This window comes from Nelumbo nucifera, chromosome 6 (genome assembly GCF_055504915.1).
Source record: "Nelumbo nucifera cultivar China Antique chromosome 6, China Antique-T2T, whole genome shotgun sequence".
NCBI classification, from domain to species: domain Eukaryota; kingdom Viridiplantae; phylum Streptophyta; class Magnoliopsida; order Proteales; family Nelumbonaceae; genus Nelumbo; species Nelumbo nucifera.
This window is the reverse complement of record NC_142654.1, coordinates 52,558,936-52,584,167: the sequence shown is the minus strand read 5'-3', so window position 1 is coordinate 52,584,167 and position 25,232 is coordinate 52,558,936. Positions and strand designations below refer to the sequence as shown.

Genomic DNA, 25,232 nt, shown 5'->3' with positions numbered 1-25,232 from the left:
AAATTTTTTTTTTTTATATTTTAAACATGTGATAAATTGAAAAAATAATACAAAATGATAATAAATAAAATAAAACACCAAAAAAGTATATGTCATATATGTGAAATATTAGATGGAGAACAAGAGAAATTGACAAACCCATCATACATGTTCTAGATCAGCAGTTGAGACTGGTGGAGCAGTGGATTTGTTAGTGGTTGCATAAAATGGAGAGGAATTAAATAGAGTTTAGGGCTTCATGCAATGGATTGAATAACTCCAACCGAGTTGGGAAACAATGGATGCTCCCCATCCACAAGATAAAAACTGGGAGGAGAAATTAAGTCATGGATATATAGTCCTGGTCCACAAGATATTGTAGTCTTGTAGACGGGACCGTCTACAACAAACCAAATGACAATCTCTCGTGCACTGGCCAAAATGGTCCCGTCCAGGAACTGACCATAAAAACAAACACCAACTAAAACCAAGGGAAAACGGGTGACAATAGTAGTAGCCTTGTAGGTGTGACCCGTGGTCTCCAACTGTTATTTGCATCTTGCTTGAAGCTTCTTAGGATCAGTTTGCAAGGAGTACAAATACAAATATGCATTGAAAATACATATAAAATAATACAAAATATAAGGTTTTGCACTATATTTGTATTTGTACTCCTTTCAAACTGAGCCTTAATGCCTAAATTTCTTATAATCATTTTAAAGAAAAGTAATTTCGACTTCTAGATCATATGATGAACAAATTAGCAATAATGCTTTACCAAAATGTACGAACCGTGGTAGAACTGTTATTAGATCATATTTGCATCAAATCTTGTGGCATCTGAACCAGATCAGATCTTGGGATTTTAGATTGGATTCAGATCCTATTAGACTCACATTGTGTTCATATTTAATCCAAGGCGACTTTATATTTCTTTAAAATAAATGGGATGTAGCATTCAAATCCAATCCAATTATCTAAACAAATCATCCAAATACTGTTAGGTTTTAATTTCTGTTAAGTGGGCTTATATATTCAGTGAAACAATTGCATTGATGGGATATTTTGTAAGTTGGATAAATCAAGTGATTCATTTATGCAAAGCCCGTAGACTTCAACAAGAAGGTATGGGGCTTAATGACTGGATACCACATTTTGGCCCATATAGGCTTAATGGGATCCTGTTAGGTCAAAATGTAAAGGCTCTTAGGTTATGGTTCCCAATATGTTAAATCATCCGGGTGTCCTCCTTGCTCTACCCCATTAGAGTCAAAGAGCTAAAAAAACCTAAGGAAGAAGGAACAATTTAACTGAGGAAAACCACACTTGTCGACCAAGCATTCGTTCATCACTCATTCCGCAAGGGTTCGACTGCTGCGATGGATACAGGTATTTACATTCAAACCTCCTTGATAACTGCAGCATGATATATTTGGGGTGCAACGTGGCTTCTTGTTCTTCGTATATTGTTTGGTATTGGTATGTTTCTACAAGAGTATGATTCTACAAGTTTAGGATTGGTATGTTTTTATTTTACAAGTGGTATCAGAGCCATATATTATGTTGGGTTATTAGGATTATCTTTTTTTTTAGAAACGAATTATTTGTGATTGCGTCTCGATTGAGGTAGCACAGTCGTTCGGCTGTGTGTGCTTGCCGAACAGCCATGAAGCAAGGCTGTTTTGACCAAAACAAAAAAAACAAAAAACGCATTATAATGATTCAATGCGGTTTCAGTACAACAAAAAAAAAAGGGGGGGGGAAACGCATCACCGACTCGATGCATCTCTAGAACCAAAAAAAAAAATGCATTAGTGATTCAATCCGTCTACAAAACCGACCAAAAAAAAAATTCTTTTGGGGTCGTGATTTGCATGCACGTAATCAATTTGTATGCGTCAGTTATTTATTTATTTATTTTTTGCATGGGAGTAACCTTGAACTATTTTGACTTTGTCATGCATGCGATGCTAAGTTTTTTTTTTTCTTTTTTCCTTTTTTATTTATACAGTTTTTTGGATGGATACACTTTTTCAAATTAAGTTGATTGAAGCAGCATGTTACCAAAGTAGCCTCTGCAGTGTAAAATTAATTTGATTTGAAATATAAAGATTTTGTGTGTTCATTGTCTATGCGGACATTGGTCGGCCCAAAGGAAGGTTGATGTTTGGCCAGGCAGTGAACACACATGCGATGATAAATATTGATATTGTAAATTTATTATCCATGTGAATAGTAGTCGGTCCAAAGAAAGGCTATTGTTTGACAGGATTTATTATCAATGTTTAATTGTTGCGTTGAGAGTACCATTTACAATTGATATTTCTGTGCAAACACTAAATGTCAAGTTGTGCTGGGTATCTTGCTTTTGTAATTTATATTATTGATTATATGTTGTTTTTATTCTCTATTCAGTTTCAACAACTGCAAATAATGTTTCTACTCAAATCAGTGCCATTCCCATGCTGAATGGTACAAACTTTAAGGTCTGGAAAGAGAATGTGGAAATCATTCTCGGCTGCATGGATTTAGACCTTGCGTTAAGGACGGAGTGACCCATCCCAGCTGAGTCTGATGATTATGAAATGTTCCATACCGGAAGCGTTTCGGGGCTCTATTTCTGAGAGCAATAATGCTAAGGAATCCCTTGTGGCAATACAACAATATTTTGCCAAAAATGAGAAAGCGGAAACTAGCAACCTTTTAGCTACTCTAATTTCTATGAGGTACAAGGGAAAAGGAAATATAAGGGAGTACATACTGGAGATGTCGAATCTTGCTGGTAAACTAAAGGTACTAAAGTTATGGATAAATGATGATTTGCTCATGCATTTAGTTCTCATTTCTCTTCCTGCACAATTCAGTCAATTTAAGGTGAGTTATAATACTCAAAAGGATAAATGGACTCTTAATGAGCTCATTTATCAATGTGTGCAAGAAGAAGAAAGGATCAAGAGAGAAAAGACGGAAAGTGCTCACTTAGCATCAACCTCTCAGAATAATAAAAAGAAGAGGACTAAGGATACTGCAAATGGAACACCCACGCAGAAAAAGACGAAGAAGCAAGGTGATGGATTCCCCTATTTTTTCTGCAAGAAAGGAGGACACATGAAGAAAGAGTGTTCCAAATACGCCGCCTGGCATGTAAAGAAGGGTATGTCTCTCACTTTAGTTTGTTCTGAGGCTAATTTAGCTTCTGTACCTATAGACACTTGGTGGATAGATTCTTGCACTACTATTCACATAAGTGTGTCTATGCAGGGTTGCATCTGGAGCCGACCGCGCCAACTGATGCTGGAAGATTCATCTATATAGATGATGGCAATAAAGTTTCTGTGGAAGCTGTAGGACATTTTAGATTAATTTTAAAAACTGGTTGTTATTTGAATTTAGTTTAGACGTTTGTAGCTCCGTCATTTAAACGAAACTTAATTTCTATTTTTAATTTGGACAAATGTGGTTACTTTTGTGGTTTTGGAAATAATAGAGTTAGTATTTCTCTAAATTCAAATGTTATTGGTACCGGTATTTTAATTGGTCATCTTTATATGTTAGAAACTATTGCTTCCCATAATGAAATTCTGCATGCAAGTACTAAAGGTGCAAAGCGTAAATTAACTGAGAATTCTGCTTCCTTATTGCATAAGTGCTTAGGCCACATCTCTAAACAGAGAATTCAGAGGCTTGTGTCGGACGGAATTATTCCCTTGATTTAATGGACTTCCAAGTCTGTATTGAGTGTATTAAGGGAAAATTAACGAACACAAAGAAAATAGGTGTCAATAGATGTATGGAAGTCTTAGAACTGATACATACGGACATTTGTGGGCCATTCCCTACGCCTGCATGGAATGGCCAGCAGTACTTCATTACGTTCATAGATGACTATTCACGGTATAGGTACCTATATTGATAAGTGAGAAGTCTCAGTCCCTAGACGTTTTCAAGTCTTATAAAGCTGAAGTTGAACTTCAACTTGGTAAGAAAATTAAAGCCATCAAATCTGACCCTGGCGGGGAATACTATGGCAGATATAATGGATCAAGAGAGCAACGTCCAGGACCCTTTGCTAACTTTCTAAAGGAATGCGGTATCGTCCCACAGTACACTATGTCGGGTACACCCAGCATGAATGGTGTTGCTAAAAGACGAAACAGGACACTTAAGGACATGGTAAGAAGCATGATTAGTCATTCTTCTTTACCTGAATCACTTTGGGGAGAAGCATTAAAAACTGCAGTGTATATCCTTAACAGAGTACTCAGCAAATCAGTAACTAAAACCCCATATGAGTTGTGGACTGGGAAAAGGCCTAGCATAAGGCACCTACACATTTGGGGATGTCCAGCTGAAGCGAGGCCTTATAGGCCCAACGAAAGGAAATTGGACTCTAGGACAGTTAGCTGTTACTTTGTTGGATACGCAGAACGTTCTCGAGGATTCAAGACAACAATGAAGTTCCTCCCATAGAGCAAACTCAACAACCTCAAGAAGTGCCATTGAGGAGATTCAACAAACAAAGGAGAAGTGCGATTCCAGATGATTATATCGTGTTCCTCCTGGAGCAAGAAGACTATGTAGGCTTAGTGGAAGATGATCCAATCAACCTTCGCGAAGCTCTTCGAAGCTCTAACTCTCAACACTGGATCAATGCCATGCTAGAAGAAATGAAATCCATGAAAAACAATGACGTTTGGGATCTTGTCGAGTTGCTTGAAGGTTTGAAAGCCATTGGTTGCAAATAGATATTCAAAACCAAAAGGGATTCAAAAGGCAATATCGAAAGATATAAGGCTCATCTAGTCGCCAAAGGTTTCACTCAAAGGGAAGGCATTGATTATGACCTTTTCTCTGGTTTCTTCGAAGGACTCCTTTAGGACAATAATGGCACTTGTAGCTCATTTTGATTTAGAGCTACATCAGATGGATGTAAAGACAACGTTTCTCAATGGAGACATTGATGAAACGATTTATACGGTTCAGCCAAAAAATTTTGAATCCAATGGAGACATTAATGAAACGATTTATATGGTTCAGCCAGAAAATTTTGAATCCAAAGATTCAAAATCTATGGTCTGCAAATTAAAGAAATCCATCTATGATCTCAAACAGGATTCTCGTCGATAGTATCACAAATTTGATCAAGTGATTACCTCATATGGTTTTGAGGTAAATGTGGTTGATGATTGTGTATACCACAAGTTCAGTGGGAGCAGGTTTATCTTCCTGGTACTATATGTCGATGACATACTGCTGGCGAGTAACGATATAGGCTTGCTGCACGAAACCAAGAAATTTCTCATTAAAAATTTTGAGATGAAAGATCTTGGGGACACCTCTTTTGTGCTAGGCATACAAATACTACGAGATCGCTCTCAAGGCATTCTTGGATTATCGCAAAAGGGCTATACCAAAAAGGTGCTAAGCAGATTCGGCATGAAAAGTTGTTCACCAGGTGATACGCCTATAGCTAAAGGAGACAAGTTCAGTCTCAATCAGTGCCCCAAAACAGACCTTGAAATAATGGAGATGCAAAAGGTTTCCTATGCCTCGGCAATAGGAAGTCTGATGTATGCACAAATTTGTACCCGTCCCGATATAGCATTTATAATGGGACTGTTGGGCAGATATTTGAGTAACCCAAGACTGGATCATTGGAAAGCAGCCAAACAGGTCATGCGGTATTTACGAAGAACAAAGGACTTCATGTTAATCTACAGGAAATCAGACAGTTTGGAGATCATTGGGTATTCTGATTCTGATTTTGCGGGATGCCAAGACAGCAAACGATCCACTTCGGGCTATGTTTTCATGTTAGCTGGAAGAGCTATATCTTGGAAAAGTGCCAAACAGACGCTCATAGCCCCTTCAACTATGGCAGTAGAGTTCATAGCATGCTTTGAGGCATCCAATCATGGGATTTGGCTACGTAACTTTGTCACGGGGCTGCGAGTGGTTAATGGCATTGAAAGGCCATTAAAGTTATTGTGTGACAATAAATCTGCAGTTCTGTATTCCAACAACAACAGAAGCTCTGTGAAGTCGAAACATATTGATATCAAGTTTCTATCTGTTAAGGAGAGAGTTCAGAGTGGTTAGATTTGCATAGAGCATATAGGGACAAACTCCATGATAGCAGATCCGTTGACTAAGGGATTGCCACCAAAGGTCTTTCATGAGCACACTGCTCGTATGGGTATAGGCATGTTTTATGATATCTTGATTTAGTGGGAGTTTTCTTTTCTTTTACTTTTGGATGTTCTATGAATTAAAGCATGTTTTGCATGTCTACATTTTACACATAATAAAGTTTATGACTCTTTCCATCATCTACATCTCTGAATATGTTTGTGAATTTTGATCGATCTCTCTAAAGAATAAAGTAGAACCAGTTGGAAATAGGCATGTTTTGAGATCACATTGCATGTAATTTCCATGCCACTCATCCATACTTGATCTATGTCATTGAATGCATTGATATGGTGAGCATGAAAGGTTTAGTCACGCTTGTATGTGACAAAAGCCGTCATGGTCTCATATTAGTACAAGAGATGGACCAGATTGAAACTAAGGAGAAGTCTAAAAAATTAGCATAAAAAGTGTACACATAAGAAATTCTTTCAATATAATTGTTTTAGATCTCATATGTAGCCCAAGTGAGAGATTGTTAGGTTTTAATCTCTGTTAAGTGGGCTTACATATTCAGTGAAACAATTGCATTGATGGGCTATTTTGTAAGTGGGCTAAATCAAGTGATTCATTTATGCAAAGCCTGTAGACTTCAACAAGAAGGTATGGGGCTTAATGAGTGGATACCACATTTTGGCCCATATAGGCTTAATGGGATCCTGTTAGGTCAAAACATAAAAGCTCCTAGGTTATGGTTCCCAATATGTTAAATCATCCAGCCGCCCTCCTTGCTCTACCCCATTAGAGTCAAAGAGCTGAGAAGGAATGATTTAACTGAGGAAAACCACACCTATCGACCAAGCATTCGTTCATCACTCATTCCGCAAGGGTTCAAGTGCTGCGATGGATACAAGTATTTATATTCAAACCTCCTTGATAACTACAGCATGATATATTTGGGGTGCAACGTGGCTTCTTGTTCTTCGTATATTGTTTGGTATTGGTATGTTTCTACAAGAGTATGATTCTACAAGTTTAGGATTGGTATGTTTTTATTTTACAAATACAACGATCTAACCATAAACATACCCTTTTTTGTTCGACTTCCATTCTGGCTTTGAAAACATGCTGGAAATATGTCTATACAATATAGAAAGAGCCAAAAAGTTGGGTTTAACTTTGCATATGTATATTACAACTTGAATATCAATGCTTTGAGTGTTATTGTGGGTAGGGATGGCAATCTATATCTCCTTGGTGGATATCCACCCCTACCCACCCCGATAAAAAGGACTTTTGTTTTTGAAGGACGAATTTGGGAGTTCCGTTGGACGGGTTTCGGGATCTATAATATATAAAGTTATGGGTAGGGTTCAGTATTAGGTTAACATATGAATTTTATGTATTATGTGTTAAATTTAATAATTTTTAATTTGAATTTTATGTAAAGGATAATTGATTGTTTATGCATTTTTTACATGTCTTAATCAAATAATTGAAAATTTTACTATTTGTTCATATTATTTTACTTATTTAATACGTATATATAACAAGAAATAATAAGAAATTAAATGCATGTTCTAAAACCAAACCGTACGCCTAGGGGTTTCAATTGGACTGGATTTGGTCCAATCCAGTCCAGTCCAATGTGAGTCCATTACAAATGGACCTGGTCCAATCCAAATGAATATTTAGGACCGGTCCAGAGACTGTTCAATCTGTTCAAATTCCTGTTAATTTAGATTGGTTTCAACTCAAACCTGGTCCATTGACAATTATATTCTTATCTTCTATCAATGGATCAGATATTGGCTCAATCCAATATAAATTTATTATGGATGGACCAGGTCCAATCCAATATGTCATATTGGTCTGTCCAGTCTGTCCAAATTCAATATGTTTTATTGGTCTGTCCAATCCAATCAAATGGATTTTGATTTGGACGGATTCCAACACAAAACCGGTCCATTAACACCCTTACGTGCGCCCTACCTTTAAATGCAGGAAGGATAGGATTGATGAGGGTTTTACATTTTCATATACAGAGGGGTTTGAATTCTTAAAATCCAACCTCTTACGAATTTTGTGATAGGTATAGGCTGAGAGGTATAGAGAGGCAAGTGGAACTTAGAATTTCCCAAACCCTACTCGAACCCGCCCAATTGTCATCCCTAGTTACGGAATCAACAAATACCCAAATCAACACATGTTTTGCTTGCATGTTATTACAACTTAGAATAAGTACCAACTACTTTAGAGGGACAAAGAGCAAGTTCAAAACATTGTTTGCATAGCTTATATTCTGACCGTACATGTGTGCGTGTAAGTAGTGCTTAAAACCGTTTACCTATGATGTGTTTTTATAAACCAAAGAAAGAAGGAAAGAGGGGAAAAAAGAACCTTGACGTTTCTTTATATCTGAGTTGGTAGGCTATAGTCCTTGGCCAACAAATGGCTTGCCAAGTGGGCCCAGTAGAAAAGGATGGGGCCCGGTGCCGTGAAACGTGTGTCAAATTTAAACCAAATGCCAAAACATTTATATGTGCTAAAATTAGGAGAGCAACTTGGACGGGCCCAGCCTGAGACCGAAATGGCCCAGCCCAAAATGGCCCAACCCAAAAAGTTGGGTTTTTCTATTTTTGGGGCCGTTTCTAGGCCTAGCCCTTAGGTAGTCTGGGCCCAATCCAAGCCCAGTTCAACTATACAAATTTATACATATATATATATATATATATATAAATGTACATATATGTAAATTTTGTAAACATAATACATATATATACTATATATAACAGTGTGAATGCAATGTGAAACTTTTTCGAGCTAAAATTACTCTCTATTTCTTTGTATGAGATGGTATAAAAGTCATTTCATTATACTTGTTATTAGACCTGTTCATGGGCTAGGTAGCCTGACGCTACCTGGCCCGGCCCCTAGATGGGCTTGAACATGATTTTTAGCCTGGCTTGATTATTTTTTGGGTCAGACTCAAAATTTGTCAAAAAAGCCTAGCATGAGCCTGGTCCGAGCCCGACTTTTTATAATTTCTAAACCCTAAATCCCTAACCCGACTAATCCTTTCCCAGTTTCCCTCTTTGCATCAATCTAACTTCTCATTCTAACTCTAGAGTCTCAGATCTCACTCTTAGAGGCGAATTCAGACACCGACAAACTCATGCACCGGTGCCACCAACGAACTAGGTCCTCTCTCTCTCTCTCTCTCTCTCTCTCTCTCTCTCTCTCTCTCTCGCTCTTTGTTAGTTTTGGTCTGTTAGTTTTAGTTCTGTTCTCCAAACAGATTTGAATAAAGTTTTAGTTTTCACTCTCAAAGTCTCAATTCTCACTCTCAAAGGCGAACTCAAGCACCGACGCCACCAATGAACTAGGTCCTCTCTCTCTCCGGTGGTGACCAGGTCCTCTCTCTCTCTCGTTATCTTCCTCTCTCTTTCTCTCATTATCTTCCTCTCTCTCTTAGTTTTTGTTCTATTAGTTTTAGTTTTGTTCTCTCTCTGTTAGTTTTTGTTAGGTCAGACTTTGGGCTCGGGCCTGTTAGTTGGGTTGGGCTTGGGCTCGGACCTAAAAAAATTCAATTAATGCAATGTAAAAGCCCAGCTCGAGCTCGGCCCAGCCCGGCCCATGAACAGGTCTGATTGTTATACCAACTTTAATGGGTACTATAATGGCCATATTTATGTATTTAATCCATCTCGAATTGTAAGGATTGAAAATGTAACTTCAATTATTACTTTCCACATCATTTAATTCACTCTCATTAAGTCTTAAACTTAAAGTATTAAATCCCATTTTCTCTTATTAAATCCTATATTTTTTATTTATTTTCACTATTAAATGCTACTAATTAGACCTATGTCAATATTTTTAATAGTATAAACCCATATATTTTAAAAATGACAAAAAAACCATTCTTTCTCCAAGTGGTGGCTAAGCAATTCAACCATCCGAATATGATCAACCTATGAAGTCATAGTTACGTAATAAAATTTTTTAAAATTAAAACGAATATAGAAATTTACAGAAATGCAATGTAAAACCAACTTTAATGGCTACTATAATGGCCATATTTGTGTATTTAATCCATCTCTATTTGTAAGGGCTGAAAATGTAACTTCAATTATTACTTTCTACCTCATTTATTCCCCTCTCATTAAGTCTTATACTTAAGGTATTAAATTTAATTTTCTCTTATTAAATCCTTTTTTTTAAGTTATTTTCACTAATAAATGCTACTAATTAGATCTGTTCATATTTTTAACAATATAAACCCATATATATTAAAAATGACTTAAAAACCAAAACCATTCTTTATCCAAGTGGTGGCTAATAAAAAAAAATGTAGTTAGGTAATCAATTCATCATCATCTAGCTCAAATCGGGTTCAAATGCAAAAGTGTTGCATCTATTCTCAAAGACCACCGATCAGATTTTTATTCTCTTTATGTTAGTTTTCTGGGCAGCAGTATTTATAATAACGCTAGCTCAGTTGTCTGTATAGCGACGGTTATAATGACCGCGGGCTCTAAACCGTTGGCTTAGAGCATTATTTTTAGTAAAATAAAATAAAACATCAAAAAAAATATATTTATCATATATATCAAATATTAGAAAAAAAGAAAGCAAGCTTCTGTCTTGCCTTTAGATGGAGAACAAGAGAAATTGACAAACCCACGTACCTGTTCCAGATCAGCAGTTGAGACTGGTGGAGTAGTGGATTTATTTGTGGTTGCCTAGTGACATACAACGGAGAAGAATTAAAACGGTAAGAAAATAGAGTTTAGGGCTTCATGCAATGCATTGAATCACTCCAACCAAGTTGGGCAACAATATTGGATGGTCCCCATCCACAATATAAAAAGTGAGTGAAGAAATTAAGTCATAGATTTATAGTCCTGGTCCACGAGATATTGTGGACGGGACCATCTACAACCAACCAAATGACATAATCTCTCATGCACTGATCAAAATGGTCCCATCCAGGAGCTGACCATAAAAACAAACACCAACTAAAACCAAGGGAAAAAAGGTGAGAATTGAGACAGTAGTAGCCTAGTAGGTGTGACCCGTGGTCTCTAACTGTTATTTGTATTTTGCTTGAAACTTCTTAGACTCTGTTTGCAAGAAGTACAAATACAAATATGCAGAGTGCAAATACATACAAAATAATACAAAATATAAAGTTTTGCATTCTATATATTTGTATTTATAATTCTATATATTTTTATTTTCTTATAATCATTTTAAAGAAAAATACCTTCGACTTCTACATCATATTTGCATCAAATATTGTGACATCTGAACCAGATCAGATCTTGGCACTACAAGAAAAATGGTCAAAGAGGACCGTCGTCTTTGACCTAAAGACCGCCGCCTTAGACAGAAAAGACCCCTAAACCTCTGTCGGCCTAGGTCAAGACCACCGGCTTAAACAGAAAAGACCGCCTTTGGGGATCGGTCTGACGCGGTTCAATCATTCCTAAACCGGTGGTATGTCAGAACCGCCGGCTCAGATTTAATAAAGGTGGTGGTCTGGACCACCAGCTTAGATATATTTGGACCACCACCTTAGGTTCGTCGAAATGTTGCTTCTGCTTTTAGGCGGCAGTCTAGACCGCAACTTAGATATCTTTGGACCGCTGCCTTAAGTCCGTTGAAATGTTACTTCCGCTTTTAGGCAGCGGTCTGAACCGCCGGCTTAGATATCTTTGGACCGCCGCTTTAGGTCCGTCAAAATGTTGCTTTCGCTTTTAGGTGGCAATCTGAACCGCCAGCTTAAATCGCTTTTATGTCTAACGCGGCGGTTGCATGACCATTGGCTTTGTTTTTTTTTTTAATTTTATATTATTTACATCAATTTAATTTCAACATTTTGTTTGTACCTGTTTAATATAAATCTCATGGCAGATAATGCATAAAAATCAATTTAAATGAAAAATTACAAATTAAAAATAAAAAATTATTAAAATTTTTAATTATTATAATATCCAAAACAAATTGCTTAAATACAACATCCAATTTACATAAAAAAGTACAAGGCATTTAAAAAAAAAACTTCTTGAATAATGTAACACATCTTCCAATGCAAATCCTCTCCATGACCCCGGTTATGTCTTCAGTACAAGGCATTTGCAGGAAAAAACTTCTGTCTTCAGTGTTCTTGGACAATCTAAATTCTTAGCACTGAGTCCTATGTCACTTTATACTTAATGTTCATCTCCTTCTCAATTTAACTCCAACTGAACCTGAGAAAAGAGAAACTAGATATCACTTATAAATAAGTCATTGAAGCTTATTTTAAGCTTACAAAATGCTGAAAGTTGAATCTTGACGAAGTAATTAAAATTTAAACAAGACGGGTTGTTTCCTTTTGATGTTTCATGACCAAGGGACCATGCAGGTGGGATTAGGAAGATAGGTTTTTGTTACTTCATGAGGAAAATAAATCATCAGCAGAACACTTTCAAGCAAATTGGCTGAAACATATTGTTACAAAATGAGGCAGAAAATACAATTCCAATTCCAGCCCAGCAATCCAAATGCAACATAACAGTTTGTTGATGGAATACATACACCAACACTAGCTAACCAAGCAAAATACACAAGGTCCCGGATATGATCTTACCATTCCTGACCCAATCAGATATGTCTTCTCAATTTGCTTCATATCTACTCGTCCAGTCAAGTAGAGATACTTGTTCAGAAGGTCCCCATGCCTGTTCTCTTCTGCAGTCCAAGCTCTTGTCCACACTGCCCAAGAAGTAAGACTTGCACTTGTTTCATCGCGAACACCATCTAGGGTATTAAGCATTGTTTGGTAAGTAGGAAGGGCTTCTTCTGTAATCATATCTCCAACCAAGACAACAAAGTAGTCATCAGGAATCTCCTTTGATCGCTCCCTCAATTCCTTGACTTGCTCATAGAATCCCTCAGAGGCAGGATCTGGAAGAAAATCCTGTGGTTGCCAAGACTTCTCAACAGGTTAGAGAAATGTCTTTCCATTGAAAATATTAAGAAAAATTAAGACAAAAAACACTTAAGAAAGAATAAGCACCTAAACAAGGTTGTGCACATAAGATCTGAAGAGGTGTCATGATGCATGGCAGACATGTGAGGCGTCCTGCAGATTACATAACCCATAATGTAACAAGTTCTTTTCTGTCATAAAAACAACAAATGTAGCATAGGAGAAAAACAATAAAACCTGAGGGAAACTGAAGGTTCTACATGGATAATGAAACAAAATTGTACTAGCTTCGTGTTCAGAAGAGTGTTCAAAATATAACTATGCATATTCTATCACAGTACTTGTGCTGCCCAAGCAAAGTATCCTCCAGCTAGCTCTTAGCATCCTGTTGACCTCAAGAAGTAAAATTCCATCTTCACATCAAACAGGAAAAACAGGAAGCATGATCAGCACCAAAATGAAAAGATATGCCAATCAAGCATTCAACAGATCACTCTAATTAGTTTTCAGGTTAAGTCAGTGCCATTTGCGGCCATTAGTTATTGTTCCATTCTTGTGAGATCCAAACCCTCCAATTAAATAGCATTTTTTTTTTTGCCAATTGCCATGTGAGAAGGCTATTAGGCTAGCAATGACAGTCACAGATTTAATATAATTAAGCCTTTATTAATTATAATAAAAAGTACTTTTCCAACCTATCTGAACTTGCTAGAATGAGGTTTCTATCAAAATGCTTCTTCAGAATCAGCAATTCAATTTTACATGCATAACATCTGAAACATAAGGTTGTGTTTGGTTGTAGTGCAATTTTAATGCATGAGAGTGCAAATGAAAAGAATGCAAATTCTGGTTTAATTTTATATTGGGTTTTGATGAGGGGTGATTTGGCCCGACCTAATAAGTAAAGGACATGTGGACGTGGCCTGCCAGCCAAACAACAAATCAGCATGTGGTGCCACATCAGTAGATCACGGGACCTCGGGTGCTCGGTCACTTCGGAGTCGGAGCACCTCGGTACCCACGAACTTCTCAAGATCACGCTGCATAACTGTAGGCCTTATCCTTGCCCCACCCGCATCGGAGGGAAACGATAAGCCTCATTAACTGGTATGTTATCCTCCTTTCGAAGCGGAATGGATCCCTACGTCACAGGCCGAGGATTCTAGGAGTGTTTTGCGAGACCCACGGCAACCCAGCTATATAAAGGCATCAACCCCCAAGACTCAGGTACGCGCGATTACTTGCTCACTAGCCTGCTTGCATTCAAACTTTCAGCTCACAACCAGAGTACAATACTAACTAAAGCATCGGAGTGACCTTGCCGGTTAGCCACCCCGGGTTCTCTGATCCTTTGTCTTGCAGCTTGGTCCAGCTCGCTCTGCAACTAGTGTCCAGGTGATCTTCCAGCTAGGAACTTCTAGATCACACACCATCAATTGGCACTATCTGTGGGAAACCGATCGAAAGGTCAACCTTACACCTCATCCATCACCTTACTTTCTCTCAATGGCATCTTCAAGCAATACCGGCAAGGGCATCGACTTGAGCATCACTGGGGGCAGGACCACCCAGCATCACTCCCTCAAGGCCCTTCAGTGACTATCAGGCAGTTCACCATCCCCTCATTGCCTCAGGAGTCCCTACCGTGTCAATGCAGCAAACGAGTCAACAGATAAATGTTCCACTGCCCCAGGTAAACACCACTTTCTCAGAACCCTCAGTGATTCCTCCTAGGGCCGGGCATCACCAGTTCGATGATTTAGTTCAGAGTGTTAGATCCATGAAAATTCAGATGCAGCAGATGCATCAGTTCCAACAGTACTACTTCTATCAGCAGTTTCCACCACTGCAACTGAACCAGCAACCAGGCCAGTACCATAATCAAATCCAGAACCAGCAACCTCATCTGAGTGTTCACCGATCCCCCCATCGGAGTGAAAGAAACTCATAGGTTCCGGTCCCTCCTAGGGGCCAGACCCCACCTCAGGGTAGGACCGATAGCTAGCACACCCCCCCCCCCCCCCGAGTTTCTCAAAGGGGGAACCTCAAAGATAGGCCTGAGTTCAGCCAGCATGAAAGGAGCAGTCAGCAACAACACTCACAGCCAGAGAATCGCGAGTCATGGCTCGAAGATCGCCTACATGGGGCCTGAGGTGCAGGCTCGAGGCAAGACCCCTTGGTGCCCCGCAACAGCCAGCACCGGTCTCGCAACCAGGAAGAAGCAGGAGGAAAGAACCTAGATCCACCTCGCAACAGTGTTTGGGAGTGGGAGCGAACCAGAATCGAAGTACCCAATAAGATAGAAGTCAATAGCACCAATGTAGAGCCAGCAAAGAAGCAACAATGGCGACATCATAAGACTCACCGATCTTCCACTAGGAACAGCCCGCCAGCAAGGAGCAACCGCATGCTAGAATGAAGCAGGAAAAGGGAGGAAGTGAGCATGGTAGCTGCACAACCGGCTCTTGCCTTGTTGAGTCGGCCCTCCCCCTGTCACCCAAGCTACTAGCAACCCCGATGTTGAAGGATTTCAAGGTACCCCCATTGGAAAAGTACGACAGAAGTTTCGACCCCAACAACCATGTAGAGGCGTTTCAATCTCAAATGCATCTCGCTAGAGCAAACAAAGCGTGCATGTGTGTGGCTTTCTCCACCACTTTCAAAGGACTAGCTCGGACTTGGTACAAGAACATCGCTTCAGGCTCGATCAAAAGTTGGGCACAATTCGTGGATATGTTCACGGCCCACTTCATCACTAGTAAGAAGCGCCCGAAGTCACAAGAGAGCCTTATGAACGTGGTGCAGAGGGAAAACGGGTCAATTCAGAGCTACATCAAGCATTTCAATGAAACGTGCTTATAGATACCAGATATTGACCCAGTAGTGCGCCTCACCACAGCGTGGAAGAGAGTTACACAAAAGAAGTTCAAATGGTACATTGGAGTAAGTTGCCTAAAAAACAACACGAAATTCCTAGCATTGGTGGAAAGGTTCATCAGCACAAAAGAGGAGCCCGGCCAAAAACCGAAAAGCCAATAGGGCGAAAAGAGGAAAAGAGAAGAAGAAGAAGGAACAAGCAACGACAAGAACAAAAGAAAGAAGAGCAAATCACCGAGAAGAAACAAGTCACCTCGCTCGAGAAGTAAGTCCCCCTCTCGGAGTTACAGGTCAGGTTGGCGATCCAGGACCCCTCCTGTAGAAAGAACAAACTATACTCCCCTCAACGTGAAGCGAGGTGAAATCCTAATGGAAATAAAGGACTCCTCGTTCGTCAACTGGCCACTAAGGCTACGGAGAGACCCAACGACCAAGAACATGAACGTCTACTGTCATTTTCATCGGGACCATGGTCATAAAACAGAAAACTGTCGGAACCACCGCGACGAGATCAAAGAGCTCATTCGTCACGGGTACCTGAAGAAATACATCTTGCACAAGGAGAAAGAACAAAAGGACCAACAAGGAGACCACAAGAAAGACACTCCAGAGTCGAGCAGACAGAATGAGCAACCACCTTGGTAGCTACCTGAAGAGAGACTGATCCGTGAGGTAATCAACATGGTCACCAACGGATCCATTGTAGTGGGGTGTACCACAGCAGTGGGGAAGACCTCAGCCAGAGAACTGAAGCACAAAGCAGAAAACACACCGAAGTAACCTCGGGTGGAAGAGCCCATTTATTTCACCGAGGATGATGCGCGTGGGATATAGTATCCTCACGACGATGCTCTAGTCGTGAAGCTCGTCATAAATGATTTTGAAGTGAAGCGATCTTGGTGGACTCAGGCAGTTTGGCCGACATCCTATTCAAGGGGACCTTTGGCAAGCTACAACTGAAGCAGAGCGACTTGAAACCAGCAGACACACCCTTGGCTGGGTCACGATACCAGTAGAGGCAAGGACGTGGCCAAACATAATGCGGTTCGAGCATACATTCCTAGTGGTCACAACTTCGTCCCCCTACAACATGATCGTAGGTTGGCATACAGCATGTCTTACATGCAATAGTATCAGCATACTACTTGGCAATGAAGTTTCCGACAGATTACGGAGTAGGGGTTGTATGAGGCGATCAGCTCGAGTATCGCAAGTGCTACGTGGCTGCACTGAAAGGTAAGGCGAAGTTGGTAGATAAAGTTGAGCTAGAGCAACCAACAGACTACATCGAGGAGCGAGCTACCCTAATGGAGGAGACAGTCCATATATCGGTTTCCAAAACCGAGCCAACCAAGACACTCCAGATCGATGCTCTGATAAATGAACCACTCCAAACACAACTAGTAAGTTTTTTACTTAATAATTTAGATGTTTTTGCTTGTTCCATGACAGAAATGCCTTGCATTGACCCTAATGTGATTACTCACAAATTAAATGTAGACCATTTAGTTAGGCCAGTTAGACAAAGAAAATGCAACCTCACCCCAGAGCGGTGGAGAGTAGTCGATGAGGAAGTTGGGAAACTCCTCACCACAGACTTCATCAAGGAGGTCCATTACCCGAGCTGGGTGGCCAAACCTGTGCTAGTGAAGAAGGCCAAAGGAAAGTGGTGCATGTGCGTCGACTACACCGACCAGAATAGAGCCTACCCGAAGGACTGTTTCCCCCGTCCTAGAATAGACCACATGGTAGATGCAACCTCAGGGCACGAGTTACTGAGCTTTATGGACGCCTACTCTAGCTACAACCAGATTAAGATGGACATAACCGACAAGGACAAGACCGCTTTTGTAACTGAACTAGGGCTATACTGTTACAAAGTCATGCCCTTTGGCTTAAAAAACGCTTAAGCAACTTTCTAGCGACTTGTAAACAAAATTTTTGAACCATTGATCGGCAATAAAATTGAATATTATGTTGACGACATGGTCGTGAAGACCCAATACTCAAACTCTTTAGTTGACGATTTAAATTCTGTTTTTCAAATTCTGAGAAAATTCAACATGAAGCTTAACCTGAACAAGTGTGCCTTTAGGGTCACGTCAGGCAAATTCCTCGATTACATAGTGAACCGATGTTGCATCAAAGCCAACCCTAATAAAATTAAGGCCATAGTAGATATGAGACCGCCCCATAAGATAAAGGAGGTCCAAAGACTAATAGGTCCGGTAACTGCCCTAAACCGATTTATGTCTAAATCGACAGGTTGATGCCTACCTTTCTTTAAAGAAATAAAAATGAATGAATACTTTGTATGGACCGAAGACTGCCAGCTCACGTTTGATGAACTAAAAAAATACCTAAGTACCGCAACGGTTCTAACCCGACCTGAGGAAGGTGACGAACTGAAGTTGTACCTCTTCGCGAGTGACGAGGTGTTCAGCTTAATATTAATCAAAGAAGTAGACTGGGTCCAACGGCGTGTCTACTACGTAAGAGAAGTTTTGCAGGACGCGGAGACTAGGTATGCCGACATCGAAAAGTTAGCATACGCACTAGTGGTAGCAACTCAGAAACTACGTCCGTACTTACAAGCCCATACAATTGTCATCCTCACCAACAAACCTCTAAGGCACATCTTGCTTAAGCCTAAGGTGTCAAGTAGGTTGATGAAGTGGTCCATCAAGCTAAGCAAATACGATATCCGGTTCGAGCCACATCCAACAATCAAAGCCCAAGTCTTGGCAGACTTTGTAGCAGAATGTACGTTCAGCACACCGGCCCCTGGGCTGATTCAGCCCACTAATGTGTCAAAGGCATCAACCAGTGCGGCACTAGTGCCAATCAGGGTAAGATCGACTTGGGACGAGGATCCTTGGATCCTCCACATAGACGGCTCATCTAACCAGCAAGGAAGGGGTGCTGACTGATACTGTACAGCCCGAGTGAGGTGAAGTTAGAATATGCTCTCTGGTTCGAATTTGAGGTGTCGAACAATGAAGCGGAATATGAGGCACTGATTTCCCAGCTAAGTCTAGCGAAAGAAATGGGTGTAAAACACCTTGTTGCATGCAGCGACTCTCAGCTAGTAGTAAACCAAGTCAATGGCGACTATGAAGCTCGTGATTCAACCATGGCAGCTTACCTTGCCAAGGTCAGGGAAATCCTACCGTGCTTCCATTCATGATTCATCAGGCAGGTACCGAGTTCCGAGAACGCTGAGGCCGATGCCCTATCACAATTAGCAAGCACTACTGACAACACAATGCGGACTGTATACATAGAAGACCTGCATCGGCCTAGCATCCTCCAAGGGGCAGAAGAGGTCGTTCCCGTGTTGTAAGAAGAATCGAGCTGGATTGACCCGCTCGTTGATTATCTGCTCCATGGTACCCTACCAGAAGAACGCAATGCAGCTCGAAGGGTAGAGCGTCAGTCAGCTCGGTACATCCTTATCGACGGCGGCTATACAGGAGGTCCTTTACACTCCCCTACCTACGTTGCTTGCAACCTTCAAAAGTCAAATTAGTACTTCACAACATCCATGAAGGACTATGCGGAGGACACTTGGGGGCAGAGCTCTTGCCCAAAAAGCACTTAGACAGGGCTACTACTAGCCCACCATGAAGGCAGATGCACTCGAGCTCATCAAGAAATGCGACAAATGTCAGAGGCATGCCAACATCCTCCATCAACCTACTACCGATCTAAAGTACCTGACCAGCCTGTGGCCCTTTGCGCAATGGGGGATTGATATCCTCAGACCATTTTTGCTGGCAACTGGGCAGAGGAAATTCTTGGTCGTAGCGGTGGACTACTTCACAAAGTAGGTGGAGTCTAAGCCGTTGGTGAATATTACTACTTGGAACGTGCAGAACTTCTTCTGGAAGAACATTGTGTGTCATTTCGGACTACCCAAGGTACTAATCTCGGACAATGGAAAGTAGTTTGAAAACATCAAATTCCAAAATTATTATGCCGAAATGGAGATTCAGCAAAACTTCACTTTGGTGGCACACCCATAGGTGCACGGATAGGCCGAAGTGACGAACAGGGCTATCCTCCGCAGACTAAAAGCTCACTTAGCGTGAGATAAAGGGTTGTGGGTGGATGAGCTGCCCAACATCCTTTGGGCCTATAGGACGACCGTCAAGACTACAACCGGTGAAACCCCCTTCAACCTAATGTATGGAACGGAGGCTGTGATTCTAGTAGAAATCGAAGTACCAACGTTGCGGCTCGAAGCATACGATGAAGAAGCAAACAACGATGAGCTTGGAACCAACTTGGGCTTCATCAAAGAAGTACGTGACCTGGCCTATATCTGGACCGTGGCCTACCAATAGTAGGTACCTCGGTACTATAATGCTCGGGTCAGAAGGCGACAGTTTCGAGTTGGTGACCTGGTGCTCCGCAAGGTAATGGTACCTGAGCCCAGCGTGGGTAAGCTCGGACCGAACTGGGAGGGTCCATACCGGATGAAACGAGTGTTCGGAGAGGGCACATATGAGCTCGAGACTATGGAAGGGAAACAAGTACCTCGAGCTTGGAACGTTGACAACTTAAGGAGGTACTATCTATGAGCTCGCGACTCTAATACGACTAAAAAATTTTCTAAGTCCACAAGATCACCGAGTTGGTCAAAAGGACGTCGAGTTGGAGAGAGGACTGTGAGTCACTCCTAGAGACTAAAGGCTATGGTGTCAAGCTGAACTCGGCACAATATAAGTCTCAATCACCTCTTCGGCATGGGAAGATAAGTCCTAGTCATCTCTTCGGCATGGGTAGATAAGTCTTAGTCGCCTCCTCGGCATAGGCATGCTAAGACCTAGTCACCTCTTCGACATGGGCAACCTAAGACCTAGTCACTTCGGCATAGGCAACCTAAGACCTAGTCGCTTCAGCATAAGCAACCAAGAATCTAGTCGCTTCAGCATGGGCAAACAAGCTCGTGCACAGACATGTCGGGCATATACCCAACAATGTTTATTCACTTTAGCGTACATTCAGATCAGGTTATCCCTACTCGGACCTAGCTCATCAACTCGGTACTTCGGGAGTGATCCGTACTTAGAAAAATTGTTCACAACAAAGACTTTTGAAATTACTGCATTGTATTAATGAAAGAGAGTTCGAAGTACACACAAAAAAAAGGAAGAGTTACATCTACTCAACTAAGCTCGGAGGCTCGGGACATCAGATATGTACCAAGAAAAGAGGTAGATAAACATCGGCCAATATGGGGCTCCTCATCCCCAACAGTAACTCCAGAAGGCTGGTCGGTCTCCATACAATCCTCGACAGTAGCGTCTCTATCTCCCTTCTTCTTTGTTTCTTCATCAAGGAGGTCGTCGTCACTCTCCTCCTCAGAGTCTGGGTCCTTGACAGCTTCCCTGGACATCTCCTCGGTGACTCTGGACGTAGTGATAGTGCTGAGGTCGAGCTTGGGAAATTCACGTCGTGTCAGCCACCTACTGAGCTTGAAGCCCTTGCGATAGGCCATTGTGCCGGTCTCGATTAGTAATTTGCACTGCTCCTCCAAGGACTTATACTCCTCGATGGCCTGAACCTTGGCATCCTTGATCGCGTCATCGAAGATATCCAAGCGCTCCTTCATGAGCTCCTCGAGGTTCTCCTTCTCCCTCTGGAGAGCCTCCCTTTCCTCCTTGAGTTTATTCTTCTCCTTCCTCAGCAGCACAATCAACTCCTTCTGAGCTCACGCATCCTTCTATAGCTTATGAATTTCACCACGAGCTAAGTCCAGTTCACGCTGAATGCTCCTAGAGGTTTCTTCAGCCTATAGGGCCCGCTTCAAATGCACCTCAGATTGGCAAGATGGAAAGTGAATGGCAGAGTTCACCTACCAAGGAATAAACAAAATCTAAGTGCCAAGAAAGAGTGATAGAAAGCACCATCCAAGGATCAGATACGTACCACCATACAGTGACTAGCCGCTCTGGCCCCGAGCTGAGCCACTGGTAGATCGAGCCATTTCACAACCTCCTCGGTGAAGACCGCATCCTTACTCTTGAGGAGACCGAGTTTCGGGGTCAAAATGCTCCAATCCACATGGGACGCGTCATCCCCCAAAGGGGTGGCCGCCTAAGTGGACTGGGGCTCGGACACTAGAGCCTCCTCGGGTAGGTAAAGTGGAGAAGTCCTACCTTGGTCTTCCTCGACCAAGTCAATAACGAGAGGATGCTCGGGGACGGCGGTATCGACGTTGGATGTGGTGGCAGCCTTGTGGGGACGGGCCTTCTTGGAGGCCTTCATCTTCTTCTCCCTCTTCATGCTTTCGAAGAGCTTGGTAGTAGGGATATCAGCCATGGCTCCTACAAAAGGTAGCAAATAGATCAATTGCAAGATTAAGACAAGTTGCGGAAAAAAAAAATGAGTGCGTGCACCAAGATAGCAACCTACCAGGAGGACTCAGCCCAGCTTGTATGAGCTTTTCTTTGAACACGAAGTCTTTGAACATCAACCCGAGCTTCGTCCAAGATCAGACTTCCTCCTGTGTCTCTTTGTCCAACCTGATGCTAGGGTCCTAAATGACAGGCCTTCAGTAAGTTGGAAATGGCCACCCGCAATGTTACGAACCATGAAGTAGCGCTTCTTCCAGGCCGGGACTTTGTTGGGGAGGTTATGCAAAATTTTGTAACTAGGACGGAGAGACATGTAGTAGCTTTGCCTATGCTCCAGGAAAACACAGGCGGAGTTCTATTTTATGGAGCAGATCGAAGAAAAGATGTTGAGGGTCAAGGGCCATTTGTAGTCATGAAAAATGGAGATGATACTTACAATGTTGTGGATCGAGTTAGGGTGGAACTAATCTATGGCGATGTCAAAAAATTTGACGACCTCAATGATAAAGGGGTAAAGTGGGAAATGCACCCCAGCTATGAGCTGCTCCTCGAACACCACGATCTCGTCGTGACCGTGGTCCCAAGGAAACCTTCCTAAGGGGATACTATATACAAGGTTATCGGGCAGGTTGCACCGAGCTACCAGAGATAGGAGTCTGTCAGCCGTCATTATGGAGGCTCCCTTGTCGGAAGCCTCGCACTCCTACCGAGGTGAGTCCGCCTCGGACGGGTTGGAGTCTGAAGCCCGCATTGAGGTATTCACCTCAACAGGGTGTGACTCTGTGGCCAACGCCGAGGTGCCCACCTCGACCCCAGCGTACTCTTCACTCCCATCAAAAAGACTACCTAAGCTAACGCTAGACATACCGAACTAGAGGAAAAAGACAAAAGAAACATAAACAAAGAGAGATGAGCTCACCAAGAAGACCGAAGGAAGCGGAAAGAGCTCGAATGCAAAGGCAACTAACACCGACCTGGAAGACTGAAGCGCGACCTCAACAAACTCGAGCACACAATATGTGGCGAGAAAAATGGGCCCCTTTGACCCTTATTTATAGCCACTGCGACCGAGACTTAACGGTCGAAATTTACACGATTCGACAGCTCCCATGAAAACCGGTTGCACGCCACCAGAGTGAAATCGGTTGAGCATGCGATTTGACATCCGCAGAGTTTATAAATGGCATTGCATCCGCGCGTACCCGGTACGCGATCTAGGGTATTCCCTGGTCGAGCCAAACGGGTCATGAAGGTCCGACCGAAGAGCCGCCCTCTGAATCGCCTAGAAGTCGTGCCAAATCCACCTAGGCTCGCCATGAACTCCCCACGCCGGGTTAGGACCCTAGGCATAGGGAGTGGGGGCAATTGATGAGGGGTGATTTGGCCCAACCTAATAAGTAAAGGACACGTGGATGTGGCCTGCCAGCCAGATGACAAATCAGCATGTGCTACCACATCAGCAGATCGCGGGACCTCGGGTGCTCGGTCACTTCGGAGTCGAAGCACCTTGGTACCCACGTATGCCGAGGTGCCACATAGCCGAACATAGAAGCTCGCCAGTTGTCTGCGAACTTCTCGGGATCACACCGCGTAACTGTAGGCCTTATCCTCGCCCCGCCCGAATAGGAGGGAAACGGTAAGCCTCATTAACTAGTACGTTATCCTCCATCCGAAGTGGAACGGATCCCTACGTTACGAGCCGAGGATTTCGGGGGCATTTCACGAGACCCACGGCAGCCTAGATATATAAGGGCATCAACCCCCAAGACTCAGGTACACGCGATTACTGGCTCACTAGCCTACTTGCATTCAAACTTTCAGCTCACAACCAGAGTACAATACTGACTTAAGCATCGGAGCGACCACACCGGGTTAGCCACCCCGGGTCCTCTGATCCTTTGTCTTGCAGCTTGGTCCAGCTTGCTACGCGACTAGTGTCCGGGTGATCTTCCAGCTAGGAGCTTCCAGATCGCACACCATCAGGTTTTACTTTAATCTTCTTCAAGTCTTAATTTTATTTCCTTTGTATTGCAATCATACAAAATATTGAAATTAAAATAAACCATAATTTGCACCAAAAGCATTTGCACTACCATAGTTTTGCATCAATGCAAATAAGTTGGCATTCCAACTAAAGAAATATCGTTGGGACAAAATTACGCCAATAACTTCACACAATTGGTTCACAAAATCACAATTATCAAAATTCCAAGTTTATTCTAAGTGAGCGCATCTGGTGTAGTGGTATCATAGTACCCTCCCACGGTACTGACCAGGGTTCGATTCCCTGGATGCGCATGCTTTGTTTCCATTAAAAACCTTGTGGGCTTTAAACTCTCTCATATGACTCTAGAGGAGTGGATTAATAATTGCTTTTTTACCAAAAGCAAAAATTGTTGCTATATATCCAAACAGTTCCCTAACCATTGTCATCTAAATAATTTAGGAATATTCTTGTTGCAAGGCCATGGGATGTTACAACTTAGTAATATACATTTTCTCTGCGCTTTTGGCAAGTGAAGATTCAGAATGCAACTCTAGTAAAATCAAACTAAACAAATTTGATTGATACAAGAACAGACAATTCCAAGATCAAATGTTGATTCGAATTTGGTGGTTGAATGGTGGTTTAGAATTCATAATGGAATTCAGAATCAGTAGTTAATGAAAAATAATATAGCTACGCTGTTGTGCAATCTTGGAAATAGGGCTGTCAACTGGGTTTGGTCCAATCTTATCTAGTCCACGGACCAAATCTGGTGCAAATCCCATATAAATCAGATCCAATTCAGTTCAATTGAAATGCAAATGGACTGGATTGGACCCAATCCAGTCCAAACTAAATGAAACTTTAAAAGAAACATGAAATCCCAGAAAATATAAAAAATTGTATAAATAGACTAAAA

At 41.8% G+C, this 25,232-nt stretch overlaps 1 non-coding gene across 1 annotated transcript; it reads left to right on the top strand.

Moving 5' to 3' along the window:
* The first annotated feature begins 24,553 nt into the window (after positions 1–24,553).
* On the top strand, positions 24,554–24,624 carry TRNAG-CCC (transfer RNA glycine (anticodon CCC)). The gene has a single exon. It is a non-coding gene; the product is annotated as a tRNA-Gly (tRNA).
* The last annotated feature ends 608 nt before the right edge of the window (positions 24,625–25,232 follow it).